Source organism: Coturnix japonica, chromosome 3, assembly GCF_054131305.1.
Source record: "Coturnix japonica strain WE chromosome 3, WE-NBRP24, whole genome shotgun sequence".
In the NCBI taxonomy this organism is placed as follows: Eukaryota; Metazoa; Chordata; class Aves; order Galliformes; family Phasianidae; genus Coturnix; species Coturnix japonica.
In genome coordinates, this window is record NC_140665.1 from 67,644,280 (window position 1) to 67,671,846 (window position 27,567).

Consider the following 27,567-nt stretch of genomic DNA (forward strand, 5'->3'; position numbering starts at 1 on the left):
TCTCATAGCTGACATTCTGTGTTACTCCTGAAGGTAGTTTGCCCGGTTTCAGTCTCCAGTCATTAATTCTTGTCAGTTTTAATTTCCTGGATTATAAGCCAACTTTACTGGTCCTTCTTACTAAGAAATGCTTCCTGAATTTTGTATTTATCAACCAAATACATTGATCTTCTCAGCTACCCCAGTAAAATAAATAAAGATATTTAATAATTTTTCTCTCTCTTATTTATATTCCATATAAATTGTTATATTATGTTTTTTGTGCCACACCCAACACCAAGATAACCTGAATCCCTTTCTTCTCATTGCCACTGCCTTGCTTCTGTAGCTATAGGTTCTTTTTCTCTACAGCACTGCAAAGGCAGTTTCTGGTAGCTTGCTCACTGGAACCTTGTAAATACTTTTTGGATTCTCCTGCTTGAAGAAACTACAATATAAGAAATGATTATTTATTTTATCAAGCATGTACGGATTTATTTTATACTCAGAAAGAGACAAGAATGACATGACAAGGAAGAAGGGAGGCTCTCTTCAGAAGAAAAAGCACTAGGGGGCCTTATAGCAGCCTTTCAGTGCAGGGGGCCTACAGGAAAGCTGGGCGGGGGGAGGGGGGATGGAGTTTTTATGAGGGCATGTACCAACAGGATGAGGAGAAATGGCCTTAAACTGGAAGCCGGTAGATTTTGACTAAATGTTAGGAGGAATTTCTTTACTGTGAGGGTCATGAGACCCTGGAACAGGTTGCCCAGTGAGGTTGTGAATGTCCTCTCCCTGGGAGCACTCAAGGCCAGGGACAGGGCTTTGAGCAGCCTGGTCTAGAGGGAGGTGTCCCTGCCTATAGCAGGGGGACTGGAACTAGATGATCTTGAAGATCCCTTCCAGCCCAAGCCTTTCTATGATTCTATGAAACAGTGAAAAGATGAGACAAAAGCATTTATGATGATCTTCTGGTCACTGGGTGCCTCAAATTTTCAGCCACAGAATGAGGTTAATGGCACACTTCTGTTTGTCAGGATCAGCATGAATAGCTTTTAAGTTACATAACATTCTAAAAATATTCTAAAGATTAGCTGTTCTAATAATGGGGGACTGTCAAGACTATGAGTAAGCAATGGGGGAAAAATAGCCTTAACCAATTAGAGGGGAGCAGAAATACTTCCACAGTTTTGAAGCTGAATACACTTTTTTCACAGACACAAATAATCAAATAATTGACCATTCATTACAGTGTAGAACACTGTGTTTCCACAGTGGAAATTCTATTTTAAATTTTTGTTCTGATTTCAAGTTTTGAATTAGAGTCTCAAAAATTTCAGCAGAACTTCCTTAAAGAAAAATAATTTGGGTCAGTTTAAACACTTTGTTTAGTTTCCATTCAATCACTTCAATATATGAGTGTGTATATAGATACTGAATATGCAGTACTTTTCCATGTGCAATACATAGTTTTCAAATGCACATTTGTTTTACTGCACAATGAAAATACAGTACCATCAAAATCTGCAAGTGAGACACTTTCTTAGAGTGGAAAAGACTAAGCACAATTGGAAAGAACAAGAAACAGTTGTAATCCATCAGATTGCTTATTATCTGTTTTCAATCTTTGTGTAGATAGGTAGATAAAATATAGAAAGCTTAAAATACTCAGAATTGCATGAAGATAGAACAGCAAACTAAGTTACCTTCATTGAATGCCACTGATTTTGGAGTCTGCCCTTGTTTTATGCTGTTTGTTAATTAATTTTGTTTTATTTTGACTGTTTTTACGGGAATAGAAATCTTGATTCAACACTTAAAGCACATTTTTGGAGGACCTTTGAATTGTACTGTTTTTATTGCTATCTGTAGTTTTTTCATGGCTTCAACTATAAGGCTTTTATGCCTAACAGTTTCTTGCTGAATCCTGTAATATTACAAAAAAAAACCCTAGTCATTAAGAGTAAAGTAAAAGTAATCAGTACTTACATGCACTGTGATCTTAAAAGACTGTCTCCAATGAATTACAGCACTGGGTCTCTCTGGAACAATCCATTATCCTGCACATAATTGAGTGTTTAGCCAACATATGGGACTTTAAAGATAAAATTGCATTTAACGCCTGCTAGAAGAACATCAGCCAGTCAAAGCAGGTGATTAGCTACTAGACAGCAAATCAGGGCTGTAATTTACTGCAGTAAATACAGATGGAGACTAGATAAATGAATTCGGAAACAAAATGAACAGACTTATAATTGTCACTTATAAAATGTAATTCTAGTCTACTGAGGTCAAATCTATGACTGACATATATTCTTATTGTTTTGGGGCTTTATTTTACAATAATAAAAATAAAGAGTCTTAACAATAATTTTTCAATAGGCTGGTTAGAATTTATGTAACAGTTGTGGCAGGCTGTATACAGAAAACTTCCCCTTAAGGATAATTTGAAATACTTTATAAAAATATCATTAAAGTTATAAAAGCAATTCACAGAACCATAAAATCCTTAGAGGTGGAAGGGACCTTTAAAGGCCATCTAGTCCAACTGTCCCGCAAGGAACAGGGACCCACAGCTAGTTGTAAATATAGTTAATAAAAGTGTTTGAAATTGTAAGCACTGTGCTGGAAGCTAGAAGAGAGCAGACAGAAGAGTGGCAAGGATCCATTTTCTATTCTTCTCATAATCTGTGATAAAACATGATCATGATGACTAGCTGCTCTATAGTTTGGGTTTTCCAACCTGTAAAATAGGGACAGCAATATCAGCTGGGATAGGTGGTGACTACTAAGCACATTCACATGACAGGGTAATTGCACCTCCAGGGATCCGCAGATGGTTTCCACAGAACTGACTACAAATGCAGTCCTGCAAGAAAGGATAACATCAGTAACATCATTTGCAGACAAACATGGCCTTAAGCATGGTGTCAGCTGGTGATCAAGTGGCTCCTTCACAACCATCGCCTGCTAGTGGTTATGGGATTTTTTAACAGCTAAGAAGTATGTTGTGCTCAGGATATCTACAAGCAGATTGTAGGAAGCTTCAGGTCTTCTAGATATAAAGAAGAATAAATTATGTAATTCTCTGAATTTATTATTTGAAGTATTTTTACGATGTTAGGCTCATGCCCTTCCCTTCCATGAAGGGAAGATGCTACACTCAGAAGATGCACTCATCTTCAAAACAAATGTAGGCTAACTTACCTATTCTGGAGGGATACAGAAATAAAAGTCCCTTGCTGATGTAAAAATAACTTCCTTACAGGACATCCTGAAGAGACCTGTGGTGACTAGATTATCTCCAGAGGCCCCTTCCAACCCTTGATATTCTGTGATTCTGTGACCTTGAGAGCTGTGCTAATGGGATTTTGGATAACATTTGGTGGGTCCTTCGTAACTTGCAATAGTAGGGTCAGAAGGTAGACCTCTGCAGCAGCTCTCTTTGCATAAGAGGATTGCTGCTATGTCCATTCTGCAACTCATAGGAGACTGACAAAGAAGGGCAGCAACATTACATTTTCAATAGCAGTTTCAGCCCCAAAGAAAAGTGAAGACATTTAAGGCTTTATTCAGCTGCAGAAAATTAGACATCTGGTGCCATTCAAAATGCACGAGGTTATCTGAGACATCCTTATGCCTCAGGACCCTGAGGATATGTGCAGTCTTCCAGAGTAGCAACTGGAAGCTGACAGAATACTGTAAGGCACCTGAAGCACAGTGAGGTGTCTGCAGGTGGTTAAGTGAAACAGATCCTAAAGGCAGCAAAGCTGGTCCTGTCTGTTCAACCTTGAAACCAGTTCATAGAAAACAACTATATCCTTATAAAATAAAGTTCTTCTTTCAGGACATCAAAAACTTGCTGACCCATAAACGAAGAATTTGTTAAAAAAAAAAAAAAAAAAAAAAAAAGGTGAAAGAGGAGCTAAAAGTACTCAAAACTGTGGAGCAAAACTGAAGGTTGCTGAGATTGAAAATAAAGCTGGCTTCCCTTAGACATGAGATGCCAAAGCAGACGAATTATGTATGAAGGAAGCAGAAGAAGGCAAGGACAGTGGCCCAAAACTATGTAGAGTAGAAAGCAGTAGTGAAGATCCTATGTTCTGTCTAGAATAAGAAACATTAGTGCCTAACAAAAAAAAGAAGCTGCCATGCAAAAATGGGTTGTCGATTAAAATGTGTGTTTCACAAACCATGCCTATGTATTTTTTTTCCTGAAACTCCTTGCAATTGTGACAAATCAACAAGCAAACAAAACACAAAGCATTCCCTGAATGTTGCATAAAATCCAATGGATATACATACCCTTCATATTGCCATACTCTATAAGATTACTATTATTGGTGCTTTTGTTTCTCCCACATCAGAAATGATTCCTCGGTTTATTACTGTGTACACATGAATTACCATCAATACTAACAACACTTTACACCCATAAGTGTTCCAAAAATAAATATCATCTTTTCATGAAGAAGGCTGCAGAAATCATTCCCCAGTTTCAAAACACACATCCCAGATGCAAGTGTCTTACATTTTAACTTTTCATGGGAAAAACAACATCTAACATTACCTCAGTTTAATAATACACTTCAAATTATTAATCATAGAATATCCCAAGTAGGAAGAAACACACCATTCATTAATTATTAATTTTTAATTATTCTTTCCATTCTCCGTTGGGGAAAGAATTGGAAAAGGACATACGAGTAGTAGTGAGCCACATTCCAGCCATCCAAGTTACAAGTTGACTCATAAGTGCAGTCACATTATTCTGTTTTTAAGACAAACTTGAGATCCGGAACATTCTCTGTTACTGCATCTTCTCTTCTAACCATAGTATAAATTTTGTAACTGTAGAACACTCTGTGTCATATGAAATTGAGAGGGATTTTTTTCTTCCTAAAGCTGTCATGGAGCTTAATGAAGCCTATAGGATAGAATCACTGCTTAGAATCGGAATTAATAAATGATTACATCTCGTGCTGGAAAGCTTTGTGTGTGCATTTTACTAGAGGGTATATCATTATGCTTGTGTGTTATTCATATAAAATGTAAGCTGACATGAATTACAGTGAAGGATAGAAGGAAAAGGTATGGATTTGTATGTAACATTCCTTTTGGAATCAAAAGAATCAATAGGAAAGCAATTAAGGATGGCAGAAAAAAAAGGCATACAACCCTTCTAATAATAGAAATAATTATGAAGAATATCTATCCAGAGTTTTTCCTATTATTTTATGTTTTCTTAATTAATGAGGGCACCTTATTGCTGCCAAGGCAAATATACTGTCTCAGAAAGGGGCACTATAATGACAGTCTGCCACTTTGGTTTTAGGGGCAGCAGGGCACAGTGTAAGGTTGTACACAGCCTGATGCAGTGAGATACCCAACCTCTCTCTAGCACTGAGGGTTCTGAACCTTGCCATTCTGGAAGCCTCAGGAAGTGAGTTTACCCTTACTCTTTGTAGAGTTAAATAGCACGGTCATGCAAGGGTTGTGCCATTATTTTTTTTGTCAAAACACTGGAGGTCCCTTTCTGGCTCTAGCCAATAGTCACTCTGCCAACAGACTACAGAGATCAGCAGCAGGTAATGGGGATACATTAATAGGAAGTCAAAGGGTACTAATTGTAAGACCTCGTTTAACCACTAGACACAATAAAGACTGAACTCAAAGCAATCAGAGGTTAGCATGACTCAGACAATCAGGCTTCTTGGGCCAGACACAAAATTTGGCACCTGTCAGAAGCAGTGTTTATGCAGTTGGAAATGTCACAGTCCAGCACAGGAGCAGTGACCTAACAAGATCCTCTAAGAAGTGACAGGTAACAGGAAATCAGAGTGGTTCTGGTTGAAAACTGTTTGCTTCCTAGAACACTGATGTCCATCTCAGCCTTCTTCATAATGATCTCAATATAGTACCAGCTCTTAACTTACACAGCAGTGAACTACTTATTTTTTTTTAAAGATCTCAGGAGATGCTATCATGATGAATTAAAAGCAGTTCCACCAATTAGACCATTCAAAACAGATGCATTAAACTGATGGTCTGCAGACCTTTTCCATCAAGCCCTTGTACCCTGGGCTGGGGTGGCCCAGGAAAGAGCAGGAGCTGGGATGGGCAGTGGTGAAGGCATCTGCTGGGTGTTGCTACAGGGCCACGCTCTGTTCCTTTTGCAAAGCTGTGACTGCTCTTGTAGCTGCCATGGCCAAGTGGCAGTTGCTCCCTGCCTTTTCCCATTCCATTGAACACACCAGCACAGCCACATGCCTCCATCTGTCCACGGGGAACCATTTCCTTCTCTGCTACCAGTTGCTGACCCTTCAACCCTTCCCTTCGTCCTGGGGAGGGCAAGGTTTATCCCTTGAGAATGAGAAGAACTGAGAAGATTAAAAGTGGGAAGATAGGAAACGAGAGAATATGCAGCCTGTAGGTCAGTGCCAAGGGCAGGCAAACTCAACAGCCACCTTCTCTCCCTCACACTCTGTTCAAACTGTTGTTCTTTTTCCTACATGATTCCATTACCAAAATAAATGGAACCAGTTTTCTCCCTATTTCTGCTGTTTGCAGGATCTTTTTGCAGCTGTAATCATTGCCTTCTGGTTGTTGCTTTTTGGTTTGCGTGTTTGTGTTTTTTAACTAGCTGTATAGTACATTGCTATGCAAAGTCACACATTTTTACCATCCTGGTAGAACTGCCTACTTTTAGTGAACTTCATTCACATACTGTTGTTCATTTTTTACAATTAGTACATGTCATCACAGAGGCAGACAACTAACAATGTTGGTATCGTTGCATATTTTAGATCCATATTTCTTATTTACTGGATTCTATCCCACTGCCAGTACAAGTAATATATGAAGCATCAAGAAAAACAAGTAAATAAAGACACTTGTCCTCAGGATCTGTCATAATCCAGTGCTCAATGTCAGGAGGTATATATTGCTACGACAAGCTCCTAGATGAAAATGTTTGCACTGTGCTTTAAGGCAGGCTGAGCTGCCTGAGCTCAGGGACAAATTTGTTGGTGTCCAACTGTAGTGAGACTTATATTCCTATGTGTCACCTCAAGATGATTACCAACAAAACTTAATGCAAAAGACTACTGGGTATTGACGTATAGTTTAATGTGTTCCCTGTAATGCATTATACAAAGTGAAGATTTTAAAAGCCCAACTTACGTATAAAATACTGACTTTTGAAGCAGAGTATATACTACATATATACTATATTACTATATACTACATTAGTATGGTTTCTGTGCTGGTCTTTTGTCTCCCAGGAGGAGAGTCTTTTAAAAGTGGCACTCCCAGGCATTCCCACTTACAAAGCTGAGGGCTTTGAATAGGATTCATTTTGGACCAAAACAAGTGTAAGGATTCCTTCCAAAAATAGTTTGGTGTGACTCAGCTGCTAAGGGGCAGCCAGTCCTTGGGACCAGGTGGGAGCCAGTTTGCACATGAAGCTAGAAACCTCAGTACTGACTTGTTCACTCTGTATCACACATGCTACACTGAGGGCCAGCATAAACTTAAATAGAGAAAACTCATTGCAATTAGAGTAAAGAATAGCATGGCTGATAAATAAAGAAGTACTTAATGCACAAATTCTACTTCAAGTTAGTACTTACAGTTAAATCCAACTCTGAAAAGACTTTATGAATATATTCCTCTCGTTCCTTCTGTTCTTTTTGATCATATCTACACTTTATCAACTTGTCAACTTGTTTCTAAATTTCAGATCACCCCTTTCCTATGCATGTAGGTGTGTTCATAGCATAGCATAATCTGCAGTTTGTTTTGTTGTACATAAATTTCATGTATTTCTAAGGAGTGTTTTGAAGCAGTGAAGTACTTTTTAGAATGAGAAGGATAAAAGCACACTTTCAAAGATTCAGTGGATTCTCAGTATAGTACTGCTGACAAACCTTCACAATACAGCATTGACCTCAATATGTCCCTATCAAGCAAGCTACTGAGAAATCAAAAGACAAAGAGAAATGAATAAAGAGCACCAAAATTTGTATGCTTTAGCTGTCTGCTCTGTGTTTTACAGAAGACATTCATTAACAGAAAGTACAGAAATACACTGAAGAGATGGAGAAGCCCAAGATAGGTTTTGGTTTTATGTCACGGGATGAAGTAGGAAATTTTTCCTTGTGCAAATGTGCATTTGAATATGCAAGAATATCATGCAAGTGCTGAAAATGCTCTCAGGATGCAAATTCAAAAAACGGGGGGGGGTGGGGGGGGGGGGGATAGGGGGAGGGAAAGAAAATAAAAAGACTGGTAGAAAGAAAATTATTGTTTTCCACATAACATTCCCATTCTTAATTAACAAAGACACCTTCACATTCTCTGTAAAGCAGTGGGAGTCATCGAGGATTACCACAGAGGTACATAATGGTGCCGCAGCCAGCAGCAGATGGAGCTCTCTGCTTGCTTTTGAAATACCTATTTCAAGCTTAATTTCACTTACTTGAACTATTTTTGTTGCTCATTACAGATTGTCTAATGCACTGAAAATACATGTAATAGAGTGAAAATCAGAAATAACCTGAAGTAGAAGAAATAAAATCATAAGGTATTCTCTGTATGATAGTACCACATTTTGTTTTGGACATTCATGCCATGCATGTTCTTTAAAAAGCCACTGTTGCTCTGGTCTAACTACTGTACAGTCGGAGCAATTTTTTCTGTAGGTGGATCAGATCCAAAATGACACTACATCCTCTAAACATTTAAGTAAATGTACTTTTAATAAAATGCACCTTTTTCATGAGAATTTGGTTATTCATTCATTGGTATTAAGGAGATCCATTTGTCCCTAATCATATAGAACCAACGATTACATGCCAAATTTGTCCAAGGTTTAACCTGAATGATTTTGCATTCTAAAACAGTTATTTGACAGTCTTTCAATGAGGTGAATTTGAATTACAGCACTCACCTGGTAATTATGTAGACCAAATGGTTTCTGTCTTGCTTAAAGTCATTACAAAAGAAGTCAGACATATGCTCAGTACAAGATTGCTGACAGAACAGGTGGTGGCATCCTTTTATGTGACAGCATCACCAGCAGGAGTCCCAAGATACAGGTGCACTGAAGTCTTAGCAACTGAACATTTGTAGCACTCATTTATTTCCAAAAAGTCTTAATCCCTAGGCTACAGACACAGCCTGCTAGAAGGGTTTTGGGAAAGCAGATAGGAGAGTATTCCTAGTCGGCAGGTAGAACAGTGCACAGGGAAGAAATTAAGAAGTCATAAAACTGGATAAGGAATATATACAAGATAGCTTTGTTGTGATGACCTTCACCAGAGATTCCTGAGAAGAATGGCTTCTAGCTTCTGACCACTTTAGCAGTTGTTAGGTAGTATTGGTAGTTTTACATCTACAGTCTGGTAGCAGAGTATAAAATCAAGTGGTACTGTGCAGGTGGAGCAAGTTTCCTGCTTCTAAAATATTCTCTTTCCTCAATAGCAAACAGACTGCAGTCAATCTGTAGTAAACCAAAGCCTGATGCCCTCAAAAGTAAAAGTGCTGGGAGCAGTATTCCTTCAGGAATTTCAGGAAAATAGGTAGGAGAAGCAACAAGTGTCTGGGAACAGGTAAGACACAGAAGCCATGTAACTAGCCTGTCAGTAGATATCTTACAGAATATGCTGGGTAGGTCACTTAGCTTTGCCTTTTTGGATGAAATTTGTAAAGAAACCTCAGACTTCATTCTGACCTCCTAGGAAGAGGTCTGATTTAAAGGATTTGCAAAGAGTAGCTGGCAGAGGGGGAAAATCCAACTGGCTGCCAAAGGCTGCTGAGCTCTGCTGTGGGGATAGGTTACAAAGGGATTGTGACTGGTGGGGAATTTGAGCTTTTCAGGCTGGAGAGACGGTCGTGTGGATGCCGAAGCCAAACATAAAATTGAAACAGCCAATTCAGCCTGTAAAAGCCTACTTAAGTACTATTACATTAAACTCCCTGAAAGGAGAGTTAATTCTGAAAGTACTTGCTCTGTGGGGTTTTTGAGTCTGCAAAGTGAAATTTAAACAGCAAATGGGCATAAAATGGGATTAAGTATTTCTCCCAAGAACGCTTGTGCTCTCCAGCTGTTTATCACTAGAGAATATGAGTTTCTGCACAATAGTTTGCCTCCATGAAAGAACCACACATTGCAAACAGCAGCTGAATAACACATTAAAACAACTTAAGAAAAAAAATCATTGTTTGTTTGAGGAGAAGTTTTTCTTTACAGGAACACTGAGAAACTACATAAATGTTTGTGTTACGTCTGTATTTGTGTTTTTGGAAAAACAACATTTCACATTTGCAATTTTTGTGCAGAAACATACAATTGCAAATCCTACAACCCTAGCTGGCACAGAATGTATGCAGTGCAATAGCAGGCAGGAGTCATAATACTGGAAGCATTTTCAGAGAAAAAGACAGTCAGTGCAGACAGCAATGATAGTGTAATAACCATTTACAAATGATTTATGCACACTCAATCTGGAATGTATATTTCCCAGCTGGAGAACCTGTGGTTAAAAGGTACAGGCAGCTTTTACATGAGTTACAATGCGCAATACAGTTCTGTGCAGCATGAACAGAAAACCTTTACAGGGCAATCTCAAGTATATCTGTAATTATTTAGATTACGCATTACTGAGTTTCAGCCAACTTCTTTTACATTTGTTTCTAAGAGATCAACCAAACTGCCTGTGTACCTGCATTAAGATCATACAGCTACTTTTAAAACCCTTATATCTGTATATATATATATATCTGTATATATATCTGAATCTGTGGCCTCAAATAAGTGGCAGCCAAATAGAGCAGCAAGGGTGCAGTGACAGCAGGGATACCACTCAAGAGATGCAAAGCAACAGAAGCTTTGCACCCCTGTGAGCATCCAGGCTGCACTGCTGTATGCTGAAGGCCACACGTGTTTCCACCTAATCCCAGAACAGACAACAGTGTGTACAATTGTCTCTGACCTTTCATAACCAGATGTAAAGTCTCTTAACAGTATCAAAACTCCTGCAATTAGCATGAAAGGATATGAATACAGTTAAAACAGTATCAGTGCTTTTCAACCTGTCTTCCTAATTAATTCTGGGCTGTCCTGAGTTTGGGATTTTAATGTGTGGCACATCTGCAGGTCTGTGAAAACATCAAAGCAACTGTGAAGACAAAAAAGCATTAAATTAACATCCATAAAGCACATTATGGGTAATAATAATACATCTAATGAATGTGTGAAAACAGCAATATTAACAGGAAACTACAGTATTAAAAAATATTTCCACACTTCTTCTTATGGTGTTTTTTTCAAGTTATGATGGAAATGCATGCTATAATACACTCTAATCCCCATTAATAGGTGGCATGGCTTTCATCTTTCTCCCTGGTGCACGGTGGCCTTTTTCTCTGCTTTACTTGTGGCAGAAAAACATTGCCTGTATTTTTATTGCCTTACCTGCTCAAGAGTGTTTGGTCTCATTTGTGACAAGCATCTATCAGCACTTCAGGGAATTGGCCGAGAAAACTTGTAGATGGCTCCTCTTTACAATAAAAAAAAGGGGGGGAGGGAGGGGGGGGCTGGGAGAGAATGAGAGCTCTCTCTCTAATAATCTCTAATAATCAATCCACATCACTGCTTTTTTAACAAGACTGAAGAGGGAACAGGGAGGTTCCCCTCATGTGCCATTTAGTGGACAGACATTGATCACAGTAGCAGCCTGGGCCAGGGATGTAGGATGCTTCTGAATACAGAAAGAGAACTGATGCCTTCTTTAGGAATGCAGAAAGACACAGGTAGAAGCGGGGTGGGGGGCTGAGGCTTAGATCACAGCAGATCCTGTGGTGGAGAGAGGAATGCGGCACTGCTACAGTTTGGGCTCAGCTGTGATAACAAGACATCCTTTCAACCTCATTTCTGGCTGTCTACTAAGTGAAGTTATATTAACTATTTAATTAAATTGTTTTATAACATAAATAAGAGTTCCAGAATGAAAATGCAGAAAAAACATCTGGGAAGTTATAGTAGGTAAGAGATCTGAACCAGAAATTAGTATTCAGTTATTTTCTACTTCTTTTTTCCACGTCAAGTAATATTTCCATGGTCTTCAGTTGTGCCTGAAATGGAAATGAATGAAGTGCAGATAAAGCTTCAGAGAGTGACAGAGAAACATGATCTTTGGTGGAAACAAATATGAATTATAATTGGATTTTGATCGGAAAATGTTTAAGACAAGAACTATGCAATGGCAGAGAATCATGTTAACAGTTTACCCAGAGCTTAACAGTAAGACTGAAAAAAGTAGTATAAAAATTGCACTTTTATTTCTGAACTAATCAATCAGCATTTCAGAAAAACTGTATGGTCCTTGGAATATAAAAACAGCAAAGAGATCTATCTCAGCCTGAAAGACAGCATTATCAGGTGTTTTCAAGCCAGACATTACTTGAGGATAACTACCCAATCTATCACAACATACCAGCATGAAGTTTCTCTTATTTCACCACACTTGTTGCTCTCATCATCTTAGCCTATGCTCTGGCACACATGCAACAATTGCACCCCAACTGCATTGCATAGATAACTGCACCTTTTAAGATAAAAGACTGAAAAACAACAATTCTGATTGATTGAAAATATACACTGTCTGGACACTTTGCTTTACTACATAGTTTCCAACCTCCTTCCATGGAATAGATCTTTGCTGGTGGGTTTGCAAACCAGTGAACAGAGTGGTCTCTCCCCATACAGTTGAGAAGAGCATGTAAAGTAATTTTGGTTTCCTTTGCTTGAGAAACACTGTGAGAACATGGAGGTGTGGTAACATCTCAATGATACAAATAGCTGCAGCCAGTAAATCGGTCAGCACAGCCATTTTATCCTTTGTTGACATATTCTACTTCTAAACACACTACAGTGTGTTTAGTTAGGGTCACAAAAACACAGATAAGGAAGAATCCCTTATGTGCCTGAAAGCATGTGTTCTTTCATAGGTGTCCTATAAGCTCTGATTATGCCTGAAATACTGTGTGTTTTCTACTTCAGCATGAACACCTGCTCCAAATGACTAGTTGGTATGCATGAAACAGGGCACGTAGAGGAATGTTTTGCACATTTTGTGACATTCCTTCTCTCTCTAGGAGAGAAGTTACCACAATACAGATGAGACTCTTAGATAATTCTATACTCATTCTTCATTCTTTTTAACTATCTTTTTTTAATTCTCTGGGGAACGGTGATCTATTAGAACTATGGTGTTTAACTGTCATTTTATTTTTATTTTTCAATACCAAAGTAAATAAATGTACATGGAAACACTGCCAAGTATAAGCCTAGAATTTTTCTCCTGCTCTTGGAAGAATTCTAGCTGGTGTCAGTGGCATTTATGAGTGAGATGAATGTCTTAGCATACTATGCCATATCGTAGATTATATATATATAGATTCCTCTCACCACTGCAATTACCCTTAGCCACCCCCCGCACCTGCTTCTATGTTTTGCTTGTACAGTGCAATTCACTTTCAGGGGAGCAGTCTTGTCCTACACCTGGGCATCTACCTCAGGATCTCATTCAAAATGAGCATCATCATAGGTTGACTGTTTTGGTCTTTTCACTTTATCCTTTTCTTTTTGTAAAAGAAAATAGCTCTCCCTCTAGTTATTTAATTAATTTTCTGTATTTGACAGACCAGCATTTTACTCTTTGGATCTCTGTTTGTACTACTGGAGAGATAGATTGTCTAACAGCAAATCAATCGTAACCAACAGTTCTGCTGGTGAATAGCCTGCAGCAGTAAAGTGGCTGTGATATTTCAGTGAATGGCATTTGGGGAAAAAAAATCTCATATTCAATGCATATTTTTTGTGCATCTCGATCTTACCAACCCCAGAAGCTTTTTAGAAACCACTTATCCACTTATAGTTTGCAGTGAATTCCTTCAATCAAAACCAGCAAGTAAAAGTTCAACATAAGAAAATATCCCCAGCAACTATGATAAAACCTGTATTCTATACATTCTTTGTTTTTGTTGGTTTTTTTTCTTTGAAATCACTGTTTCTGTCAGCCCTTGAACTTTCTTAAGTCAGAAGCTGAAACCTAGAAAGGTAGTAATTATCTCATCTCCTATCAATTTCCACTTGCCCCTCTTCCAATGAAACTGTCACATTTATACAGAAGGATTACAGAATATAATGCATCTGGAGAATGCTGCAACAAAGATCTGCCGCAGCTCATTTCCCAAAGCTGTAAGCAATCACTCTGAGAAGGGTTTTTTTAAAGGTACCTGAACATGGAAAAGCATTTAGGCATTATCTAAACATAAGATTGGCCTCACATTTCTGATTCCTGAACAAATAATTGTAAAGATTTTGTGTCTCTCAGTATCTTACTCTTTGAAGCCCACAGAGTTTTGATCTATTTGGAGGCCAACATAAGCAGGCAAAAAAAATTACAGCCTTCAAAGAACAGGCACTGTAGCCTATCTTCTACCTCCACTAGACAGTGAAGTCATCCACAACTTTCAGGCACCTGGAGGACAGAGCTGAGGCAGAGAGCAGCTGTTTATAAGTTCAGCCTTCACTGACCATCTGTGTTCTTCTACAGTCAGTACTGAACACCAAGCTGCAGTATAGATGTTTACTTCCAGTTATGTCCAATTAGAAATATCTTACTCAGAAATGCGTTATATGGAGAACACAATGCAGAATACCACCGTCTTCTAATTCAGAATAAGCCTGAAAGGTTTTCTAAGGTGCCACACTCCTTTCATCTCTACATTAATAATTACTTGGATTCCAGTGATGTCTCATATTTCTAATTCCAAAGAAACTAAAGCACTTGCAGACTCTATTTTCACTGTCCAATAAGTAACGCTCTAGTAATGCTGGAAGGATAAAAGTTTAATGCTAATATCCATACCCTTAACAGAATATTCAACAAACAAAAAGTATATCTTATATCACACTCTACTGAATAGTGTGTACTGACAGCTAGGGACTACCACTACAACCCTTCCACTGAAATGAACCAATTGAACCAATGTCATTTTTCACCAACTGAAGCCTTTCCACCTCATTTTTATCTCAGTGACAGCTCTACTCCAGTAACCACCATTTGCACTGACAACAATCTCATTCCACCACATGCTCCACTTGTCAACAATAGCCACTTTTATTAAGATAAAAGTAGTTTCTGGGAATTTTGTTCACAATTTCACAAAAAAAAAATGTAGCTGTATCAGATGAAATGTACCTTCCTCCAAATTGCTTCAAACTTGTCATCTTCTTTTGAGTTGTAAGTTAAGGATCATAAAATTAGAGCCACAGTTTCTTTTCAAAGTGTATTTATTTATGGATGTGTGTATTTGAGGATAGTGCTGTGTTCTGCATCTCTTTTTATTTCAGCATTTTCAGTCAAACTCTTGCAGACAAAGGATGAAGTCCTATTCAACACGTCTCTATCTCATAATCCAGCTGAAAACCAGGGAAAACATCCCCGCAGGAGGGCACCAACGTGGATATTAACAGAAACGGAAGCAGTATAAGAGGATGCAGAACTTCAGGGGGAAGGTGGTGGATCACTGAGAGACCTCGCTCCCTGCACTGGGGAAATTTGCTGGAATGGATGCAGCCTGACTGAACATTAATATCATAACCATCCATCAGGGACACATGCTTCATATTCTGCTAATCATCTGGGTCATCCCAACCTTCATACATTTCATGTCTTGTATACTAAAGACATACATGCTTACATTTCAGATTCCAGTTCCAAATATTGGAAGGGAAGATACAGAAGGTCCTTTCAAAATCTTTAGGGTAGGAATAGATAGATACGTTGATATTATACAAGAATAGGAAGGGCAAAACACAAGACTTGTGTTATCTGAGCTGCTACGGAGACTAAGAGCAGTGAATCACGAAGAAACATCCTAAAGGCAGAAAAATGTTTGGTGTCACTGCTTAAAGTTAATATTATCTTCTAGGAGTCTGTACAGATAAAGAGATGCTACGAAAATTAAATAGAGAGCTTCTGTTTCTTCATATTTTGGCAGTCATTCTGCTGAATGCATTAAGGAATCTGCTCAAAGGCCTGCATGCAGACTGAAGCACAAAAGCCACTTTGTAAAATTTTGGAGGTTTATGAAAAAAATAGGTACCACCCAGCCCTGTTGTCCTCATATGGAGATCAGAAGTGTGTGCAATGTAGACATATTTTTTCTCTGTCTCTTTTGGTCATACAGGTATACACAGACAGAAGAATCCATACAGCTGAGAAGGCAAATCAAAGACAGTTGTTGCTTCTGCATTTGGAGCAGAGTATGGTGATGTTTGAGATGATTTTCATAGCTCACCAGAGTTTAGTGTAAATGACCCACTGCACCAGAGCAGTGAAGTTGTTCAGCTGCATCTTTATCCCAGACCTGCAGGTATTCTAGACCATTGAAGGCCAGTAGGAATGTAAGACCAGACCTAGAAACAGATCTGATATGCTACAAGAAGGTAATGTAACCATGTACAGGTGTAATTTCCCTGTAGTAGCCAATCAGAAAGACACTGCAGGACTCCGTACCAGTACTGCATTGAGCCTGGGAAAAAGAGCATTTTGTTCAGTTATATTGCATTGCTATTTTCTAAATGGCCCTCTCATTTCCTGACTGGATAGATGGTCTCTCCTAGCTAACCTGAAATAGAAGAAGGTATCACTAAAGCTACTAGAGAAGTGTTTAGCATTATCAAAGAAGTCTGAATTATGAACTAACTGATGAGGTGCCAGCCTCACTGATGGCGCTGAGGAATCCCATCACTCCCTGTTAGACAGGTTCCTGGAAGGACTCACATTCCTTTTCTGCACTTAGCTGTCACCTCTCAGGTGAAAAAAAGGAAAAAGAAAAATAAGAAATATATAAATAATCAATTACACATGGCTGTTATTTAGGGAAGTAACTTCATTAATCCCGGGCACCATGTGAATGTGTCTTGTGACATTTTTGATCAGCGGCTGTTCCTAAGATATGTAACACCACTAAACTAATATGAAAGGATACAAGCAGATCAGAAAAGAACAATTTGTCTTGGGTACTGACAAAACTGACAGTGTCACATAGCACTGAGTCTTTAAAAAAATCTTAGCAACATGCCAGAGCAATGGGATGAATAAATGAAACATGACTTTTAAATCATACAAAATGAATAACAAATTTATATTTTTGCTTCTGTAATACTCAAATCCCTTCTTTGAAGCAAATGTAGATGACAATTAGGTTACAAGGATGCTGATATTGTTTATAAAGTAGCATCACCTCAAAGCGTCTTCACAAGGTCATTCAAAATACTACATATTCAGAGTTAAGATTTTCCACATGCTTTTAATTTACGCTCTTTCTGTGCACATATCATGTTACAGACTACAACAACATTCTGAAATATATTTCTTCTAGACAAGCCAGTCTTGATCAGTGATTGAAAGGCCATTACAATGCACTATTTATCTCAGTTTTCAAGTTTATGTCTGTCATGGTTTTGGATAAGATGGAGTTTATTTTCTTTGCAGAGGCTTATGTGGTGTTTTATTTTACATTTTTTCATGAAAACAGTGGTGATATAGCACTGATGTTTCATCTGCTTCATAGCAGTACTTACACAGAACCAAGGACGATTCAGATCCTCTTGTTGCTCTGATAGCAAGGATCTGGAGTGGGGCAGAAAGCGCTGTGAGTGCACACAACCAGGACAGCTGACCCAGAGAGACTTAAAGGGATGTTCTGTAGCATATGATATGGTGATCAGCAATGAAATTTGGGGGAAAGATGGAGGAAGGACAGGACATTCAGAGTGATGGCATTTGTCTTTCCAAAAAATCATTACATATTATAAGCCCCACTTTCCTGGATGTGGCTGCCAATGAGAAACAGTGGATGAATTCCCGGCATTGCTTTGCTTACTCACACAGCTTTTGTTTTATCTAGCAAATTTTTATCCCAGCCCACAAGTTCTTGCACTCTAATTCAGTGAAAAATACAAAGAGCACATCTTAACCACACTTCTCTTTGGAATTCAAGCAGATTAATCTGATCTGTCACAGTTCCCTCTAGTCAGCACTCATAGTACCAGGCCCTTCTTTCTCTCTTTACAAGGCAAAATGCAGTTCTTACTTTCCAAGATCCTAACTTTAAGGCTTTAGATGTATAGTAAGTAACCTAAATGAATTATGGAGAATAACATAGATATTATAAGGCCTCAAACATAGAGGATCCAATCTGCGACTAGTCTGGGAATGAGAATAAGTGAATGGATTTCTCACATTCTGAGTCCTTCAAAGGCATGTTCCATGCTTCATAGTCCTCGCAAGGAATTAGGCCATTCACTATTGAAAAGCATTTTGATAAGATTCCTGAAGTATCTGCAGGCTGGCCCATGCCTAGGATCATATTTGTTTGCTAGAAAAGATGCAAAGTGGAGAAATTCAATGTGGTGAAGCTCTTCCAAATTTGCATATCTCTAAGAGAAATAAATTCACATCTCTGTAGAGAAGGATCTTCTACTCCAACATCTCAAGATTTCTGCTTGTGTGCTTCAACCTGACCTAGCTGTAGATGTTCCTGTTCATTACAGGGTACTTAGAATAGATGACTTTTAAAGGTCCCTTCCAACTCAGCCAATTGCATGATACTATAATTCAACACAATTCCAGTATGAAAGGTCAGAAAAATCTGTTGGATTGAGCCAACATTATAACATGGAAAAGAATTGCAAATGCATTTTAGCATGTCCAAGACACTTTATCAGTCTGGTATGGGTAAACCAATACTGAATTTGGGCACACGAAATGTACCTTGCATTATATATTGACTATATCCCTACTTCCCTTTGTAAGTCTTTCTTTGCCATATATTGTTTAAAAAAAGATAGTTTCTCAGGTGAGATACAGATCATGTGCAAACATGTTTTAACGTGTGTTGTTTATATAAGACTTCAGTGTAATTAGTTATATCAATCTCAGGAAGTGAAGAACCACAGCAGAGTAAAATCATGTTTTTGTTGTTTTATTTAAGTGACTGAACTAACACCAAAGGGAATTCAGACGTAATAAAGGCAAAACTGCAGTCTAGGTCTACCATATGCTTTTACTTTTAAAATACCTAGTGCAGCTAGGCAGAGTAGGCTATCTAGTGATCAACATTGCAAGAACTAGTATTTTGACAACACTGCGTCATTCTGCCTAAAAGAAATACTATTAATACTATAAGCATCCCCTTAGTGATGCTCTTTCAGAAATGGATTAAATAGTCAATCAAGTTCAATGGTTTTCTGTGTTATGGAATTGTATAAGGCATATCTGCCAAAAGTCATTGCTACACATTCAAAAGCATGTTATTACTTCCCTGTTAGGTCTTGAGGACAGACTAGTGTTCAGCTGGTTTTATCTAGTCCATCTTTCTATTTATATTACATTAGTATCTAGAACTCCCATCGCAGTTAGTTTTTATCATTTGAAAACATGGAATGAAAGCAATTGGAATTCTTTTTGAACTCATTATTTTTAAAGTTTTCATGTTGATTTTTGTTAGGCAACGATGGTTTGAATAAATTCAGGATTACGTCTTTGCCTGGTTGAAACAAGAGTCTAAAATTGACTAAAAATGTTTTGATTGCACAACAGTGAGGATTAATAGTAAATGTAAGAGGGCAAAGTACTTACTTTGCTTTATCATTAGCAGAGTCATCGTTTGTTGAATATCTAGATTCAAAAGCATATTGCAAAAGCTTCCACTGAAATTACACTCCTCAGTTCAGCAAGTGATATCCTGCAAATTGGCCATTCTGCTCCATTGCTGTTCAGGACAACAATGTAAAAAAAAAACAGCAACTGAAAACAAATCTATGAACATTTGCCTGCTCTATAATTGTTTGCAACAGAGTTTATTTGGTAAGAAGTTAACAGCGTTTTACTATTCCCTTCCATGCTACACAGTCATTTTCATGATCATTTTATTCAGAACGCGTAACACAGTAACCCTTTCATGGAAACACCTGCAAGCAAGTCCAGTGTTTTTATCTGTTCATAATGGGGAGGAGGGGATTTTTATTAAGATGGTTGAGTGGGAAATTCTTTTTTAATCCTTAAGGAGGTATATGATATCTCTTTGATATGGAGGGATATAACATAAATAAGACGTCAAGAACAGTTGCAATTTATGTGCCTAAACTCCATATTGGTATACCCACTCCACCACCAAGCATTCTCCATCTCCACTGTAAATTCATTTTCAATTTGTTTTCACATTAAAACATCTTATGTGCCTACATTTTGTCACTAGACACAGACATAAAAAATGTTACCCGACACTGTGACTGTCCTCTTGACAAAACCACTTCATGAATCAGAAAATAATTTCCCATTTTAAGCATTAAAAAATTCCAAATTATTGTTTTCACAGATAAAATATTATGAAATATTGGCTAGCATAAACTGAAGTACCTTTACTTCAAAAATGTTTTAACAGCCTTTTTATTGCTGAAATTTTATTCTTAAAATGAGAAAATATTCCAAACCAAGAAACATGTCACATTTTGAAAATGCAAACATGAATATTTGGCAATTTAAGGGGAAAAGAAAACAAACATAAATTCACCAAACCCAGTTTTTTTCCATTGACTTCAAGTAACAAGTGTCCACTGCAACTTTCTAATAGTTCTGTTTCACCACCATGGCTTTGTCTCCTGTTCTGGCTTCATGAAAGCTACTTACATATACTGCATATGAAGGACTATGCTGGAAATACACGCCCTTCATTCAAGCTAGGGAGCTGAGAAAGTTGTAGGAGTCCACAGTGCAATAATCCACAGGGTGCTGGGACCTGAACTTATAAAGGCACACTCTATCTTCCAATGAAGTCAACAAATCAAATACATACTGCTGCACTGGAAATCCTGGGAGCAACAGTGCAATGCCATCCTACCAAATAACTGCAAAGCAATCATCTTTGTGCCCTTTTCTTCATATTAAAAAGGTGCACACCCAAAATTCTAGTTGTAATCATCAGAAATAATTTTGTTAAGCATACTTTTTCCAAACACATGCCCACTCCATAGAGATACAGTAAACAATTTCTTGTCATTGAATGGATTTACATTTACACTTCAAAACTCTGAGGAATAAATCTGACAAAGCTATTTGATCCTCGCATGAAAATGGACTTCAAAGCTGAACATGTATTTCTGTTCATTTTACAGCTACAGATTCCCAGCAGAAAGTGATTATGCCTCTGATTACCGATGCCCATTGTAGTAGCAGTTTCATCTAATGCTTTTTTAGAATTTAATCATTGTCTTTTGTTGACCAGTACAACAGTACAGAGAGCTCTACACTACTCATAAGAGGCTAGTATAATTGAAAAACAGACCAAATCTACTGGATTTTTGTAATGCAGTAAAACGTGAATAGGAGAATAAAAATGTCCTCAATGTCTGGATGCGTATTGTTACTTTGAAGATACTCATGGCAACTGCCACCATAGGATCAGAGGAGAAGCTAACACCCACTACTTTAAATAATTACTGGATTCATTTTCCTCATTATTTCTCATTCATTCTATTTTGAGCACCACCCCACTTGATGTTATAATTAGTTATCTGAAAAACCTTTTGCAGAATAAATGATTCCAGCTTTGTAGTATCAGAGATATGACAACTATGTGTGTTAGGCAGAAGAAACAATTTAGTCTTCAAAATTTGTAGCAGGGATAAAGGTGCAGAAAAAAAGACCAGTTACATGAGCATGTGATTTTGTACATCAAATCATTTAAGTCCACAAACTGATGGATCCTTTTAGATGACACCACATATGCATACCAAGTCTCAAACATAAGATGCAAGTTCATCACCAAAACATTGAAGGATAACAGTGATATTTTGCTGTGAATACTTATATTGAAAAGGATCTTAAGGAATTTTTGCCTGATTTCATACAAACATGATGAAAATAATCTGGATTTTTTTTTCTTTTAGCAGAATGGTTTCCATAAAGACTTCCTGCTTTGCCTGCTTCACAGAATGAGAAGAAACCAAAGATTGTCTGGCACACCCAGTGACAGTGCTCCAAGACTTAATGATAAACTTTAAAGATTTTGAGAATTTACCACTGTCTACCGGTATAAAATCATAAGGATCATAGCATTAATTTTAAGATGATGTGGTAGCATGACACAGCTTTTGGTTTTCATGCTCTCTTGATGTCTACTCACTTGTGCAAAATAGGTCTGCATCCATCTTCTTTCCAGAAACTACATGATGATCTTAAGTAGTGGTGTGACCAACCACAAGATAAGAAAGTCATTCAGAATGATGGAGAACATGGGCCAGATTACCCGTTGCCAAGTGATAGCAGGGTACCACTTCTGTTTTAGCATTTTGATTCATACTTTTTTTCCCCCCCAAATAGAATATTCTTCTAATACATTCTAGCAAATGAGAAACACAAAACAAAATTAAGCTCTTCATATTGCCTAGTATTTTAATTACTCAAATGGTATAAAGTCAATATTAGCATTTATGTCACATTCAATTATCCCCCTACTGTGTCTCCCCCCCCCATTTGCTTTTCCATGTGTTGGTTCATCACACAACGCTAATTAGGTCACTTCAAATGGACCATAATTGACAATGGCACATTTGCAGGTTTTTATTTTCACACAGAAAATCTGAGAATAAATTAATGACCAGCAATTTTGACAATTACGGTCAATTAAATTTGTCAACATCACAATTGACAAAATTAATCTATATTTAATATTGAAAACTTGACATTAAGAACACAGCCTTAGAAAGGAAGTCCAAAGTAACCAGATTTAAGTGTCCAGTATATAACAACACATCAATTTTTCAAGCCCATATTTAAATAAGAGTATATTTTAGGCCTAATACTCTAGGAAAAAAACAGACAATTACCAAAAAAAAAAAAAAAAAAGTTACTGAAGCTCAGGTATACCAATAAGAGGGAAAAAAAAATTGCACTTTTTCACCATATTCTGGAGGAGGCTCATGGATGATCTTATCACTCTCTACAAGGGAGGCTGTAGAGAGGTGGGGTAAGACCTCTTCTCCCGTGTAACTAGAAACAGGACTAGAGGGAATGGCTCCAAGTTGCACCAGGGAAAATTCAACTTGGATGCCAGGAAATATGTCTCCCTGGCAGCCCATTCCATTGCCTGACCACTCTCTTGAAGAAGGTGGTGGACTCACCATCCCTGAAGGCATTCAAGAAGCATTTAGATGTTGTACTGAGGGACATGGTTTAGTGGGAAATATTGGTGATAGGTTTGATGGAGTGATCTTAGAGGTCTTTTCCAACCTTTGTGATTCTATGCTACAATGTCAGTCTAGAAAATTACTATACTGCATTTTCACAGTGCTTTAACTGCATGTATACTTCATCTGAAACTTTATCTACTATAACAAAGATCTCCATAATGTCTTCTCTCATTCCTAGCTTGATTATAAACAATTGTAGCCAAGTTGCGGGATGCCTTGGCAATTAGTACAGACAATGTTGAGCTTTAATGTGGTACTTCCAGGGCCACGCACTAGAATCACAGATTTTGTTTGCTTTCTGTGTAAAATTGGTACACTGATAGTAATCCTTCCTTCAGGCTGTATTTCCTCTATTTTCATAACCAAAAATAAAGCAGATTAAATGCAAAAATAATTAAATCAGAGTTTAAACATCAGAATAAAGGTGAACACATGAAACAGAGCTGTCAACAGAGCTTGTGCTACATGCACACAACAACTAAACACATTGCAAAGTGTTCCCTCTCAGGAAGCTTTGGAAAGAAAATTGTACCTAACCAAAACCAAAATTTCCACCTCTGAATTTGGAAATAAAACAAGTAATTTAACAGTACTTCATTTCAGAGGAAAAAAAATTGCTGTCTGAAATCCTGTTTATTGTTACTACCATTTGCTTGACTACATTTTGCCCCAGGGATATACACAGGTCAAACAGTTACATTAATGCAATTCAGACAGGCTTTTTGAAATTAATCCCCCACACTTCACGACACCCAGGAAGACTTCTGTCTTCTGTGGTCATTTGGAAGTCATTAGTCAAGCTAAACAGCCATGAAAAGCATTGATGGGACATCTTAGGAAAGCAGAGAAAAAATCCTTATTATCCAGGCTATATTAACTGTTTGTTTAACATGGAGCTAGTGTTTTATCAACTGTAAAGCAAGATGGCTTGACAGGCATTGATATAGTTGGAACTGTATTATCATAGTCAAATGCAAATTGAGAATAATAGCTTGCAAATCTGAGAACAGACTTCATTAGTTTTCTGGGCATGTGTTTGTCTCATGTTCAGTAATATTCCCATATTCATTTTGACCTAAAATAGTTAAGTTGGTACAAAAAAAAAAAATTAGAATTCATTAAAGCACACTTCAACTGAGAAACAGTGATGTCTGAGCTACTATTTTCACAGCGTATGTCTGCAAGGAGGGCCAAAGCAAATGTAACTGGAAATTTGAGTAAAACTCCTATATGTTTCTCCTTGTATTTCTTAGAACATAAGTGACAATTACCATGATGTCTGAGCAATACCTACTATTTGAAGTGCTTTGTAGGAAATGCTTTCATCTTTCTCTACCTAAAACAGTGTACAGGATAGAGAAAGTCATCATGCCTCAAGGATAAAAATTTGAATCCTTAAAATTTAGTATTAGTATTTACAACTCTAGAGTACTGGAGTAATTAAGCAGAGATTGTTTCTTGGCTGAGGTAGTGTTATACCAGAATGGAAATTAGATTTAAAAGCTATTTTAAAGCATCTTAAAGAAAAGACATCTGGAAAGAAAGATAACAAGCAAAAGAAAGTAAATTAAAACTTTTTCTAAACAGAAATAAACATACAAAAGCCAGAATGTGCAGAAGAGCTGCACATGCTGTATCCCACATTTGGGTACCAACACAAACTGATGGATATTCCTGAGTCTTGAACACTTCTGACAACCTGTTTCCTTTAGTCAGGTATTTCTCCTTGCCTGTTCTGATTAAGTCAGATCAACTGGAGCACAGAATTCTTCTGTCTATGCTCTGCATCATGGCTTCTGACAAAACAGTAGTGGTAACTGCATGATGTCAACTAGTTCACTAAAGAAAATGCACAAAGAGTACAATCACTGCAAACTAAGAAGTAAAATACTGTAAATATTTCAGTGATAGTAGGTGTTTTGCAATGGACTATGCCGCAAGAGTACAATGGAACTTTCTGCATTAACGGAGACCCTAAACCCAGTATCTCTTCAAATAAAACTTTTTTTTTAAAGAGAACAAAGTACAGAATCAGAATCCATCCAAAATGAGGGAGACTTGTCTGAGACTCCAAAAAATCCACTTGACTCTTTCTACATATAAGCCTTTTCATACAGAAAGCAGGAGCAAATATCAAAGACACTTTCACAGGCTGATTAAACAGAAGCAGACATTCAGAGTCTGACACTGGAGAGCCAGCTAGGTAGGTTAACTTAGACACTGGCTTCCAGATAACTCAATTTAGTCGTATTTATTCCACCTTGGTTTTTCAATAGAACATGCCAATTTCGTTTATCTGCCCTTTATGTGTGATGTTTTGCATCATGTTAACAGATATCTGCAGTAACCTGGCAGTTATCTGAGGGCCAGTGAAACATGGAATACATGGAGCTGTGACTGTAGGACCCACACGGCATCTGATGCTAGAAGTTGCAGAAGACAGTAGTATCCAACACAGGACTTCTCTGCTGAGGGATGTATCTCCTTATATTAACCTCAGGGAAATACCAGCCTTTCCAAGATAATGTTTCTCTGAATAATTTCAGTATTACCACATGTTCCTATTATTTCACAGAAATACAGGATAAAGGAAGGATCTTTACACAGCTGAAATATAAAATTCACAGTCAGAGCAACTAGGTACTGTTCAAGCAATTTTGGTGTGATATAGCATCACTTTCTCAGTTTTCTCAGTGATGAGTCCCCTGTAACACCCACATCTAATTTGAGGTTGTGTAGGGTTGTTTGATTTTGCAATCAGGTTTGGTTATCAGATGAATCAGCATAGCTGGTCTGGCAGAAAACTTTTAGATTTCCAGGAGTGCTTTCCAAATGCTCCTTTTAGAAAAATCAGCCCTGGCAACACTACACTGAAAATAATATTCAGTCTGATATTCAATCCAGTCCATCAGTGTTTGTGAGGTTGTTTAAAATCCTGAAATAGAAGCTGCAATCAAGAAGTACAAATAAGATGTTTTTACCTGAATTCTTAATCATTTGATTGCTACATAGGAGTATGTATTTATTTTTTTTTTTAAACAAGAGACTGCAAACGAAGAAACTCATGATACCATGAAGAGTGTAATATCTGTCCCCAGGGAAGCTTTGAAGTTGTTGCCACAATTATATAAAAGACTCCTCAGTACCTCCGCGAAGTTCTACAAAGGATGAAACTGAATATGCTTTCATATAGATAATGTTTCTTCTGATAGAACTGAGCACTTTGTAGGCAGTGTCAATAAGATATAAATACAGCCTCTTGAGCCACACAAACATATAGAAGAAAATCACAGAGAACCGAGACCTTTAGGGAAAGGTCTAAATCCAATATTTTCATAGCATAGTTGATGCACCTCAGCCATCTTATTTTCCAAAGAGTCCTTTTCTTTTGCTGCTAAGAGCCTTAGAGTGCACAGAGCAATTCTCTCTCATTCCCACATGGTTGGCAGGAACAGGAATTCCATCAGCAAACCCACATGCTTTGAACTACCTTTACCAGCTGAGTTTCTCTTTTTATGCTTCTACTTAGAAGCAAGCATCAACAGAAAGATGCAAATAGCAAGGGGCCCAGGAGAAATAAGCTCACATCAAATGTATGCCCATCCCAGGGCTAACCTCAACTACTACCTGTTCACACCTTGCTTACTACCTCAGACACAGGGTCTGTGTGCAAGGGAAAAAGTCTTCTTTGCAATAGCTGGTAAGACATACTTTGGAAGAGCAGTACCAACTGGATGTACTGAAAGAACAGCTGCTTTCCCAAACAGTATTCTCATTCTTTTTGTTCAGTAGTCTTAAACAAACTGACTCTAGCCTAATTCAGGAAGGAGGATATTTTACTCTTTTGCTTTGTGATTACTGCTTTATCAGAAGCATTCTGTTCTTTGACAGAATAAAATTTCCAGTAATACACACTGTACAGACAAGGATAATGTTATCACAGACACAGAGCTTCAGGTTTACCTTAAGTTTCTCCATGGCTCTCAAGTTTTCCATGGTTTTCTTTTTTCTTGATACAGTCTTCATTCAAACACTTTGCCTTCTAGTTTCATAAAAGAAGGCTAAGTACAATGGTTTTCACATCACAAATGTAAAAGCAAGGGAATAAACTACTTTTAGAAATGTAGAATACAGATTATTCAGACAATACCATAACCTTATAAATGTTGAGCTAAGTTTCTCAGCTATATAAATTACATAATATTTTTTAAAATAAATTATTAATCTAATGGGAATTATGAAAAAATAAGAAGTGTTTGATA

General features: G+C 37.6%; 1 long non-coding RNA gene across 3 annotated transcripts in view; it reads right to left on the reverse strand.

Annotated features, from left to right (window-relative positions):
• Nucleotides 1-27,567, reverse strand: part of LOC146761444 (uncharacterized) — a 46,951-nt gene that overhangs the window by 14,125 nt on the left and 5,259 nt on the right. The window contains exons 1-2 of one of the 3 annotated variants that reach the window (XR_014944144.1): nucleotides 1,966-27,567; nucleotides 1-86 (exon numbers count right to left, since the gene is read on the reverse strand). This is a non-coding gene — a long non-coding RNA (uncharacterized LOC146761444). The other 2 variants (XR_014944143.1, XR_014944142.1) reach the window with 2 other exon arrangements.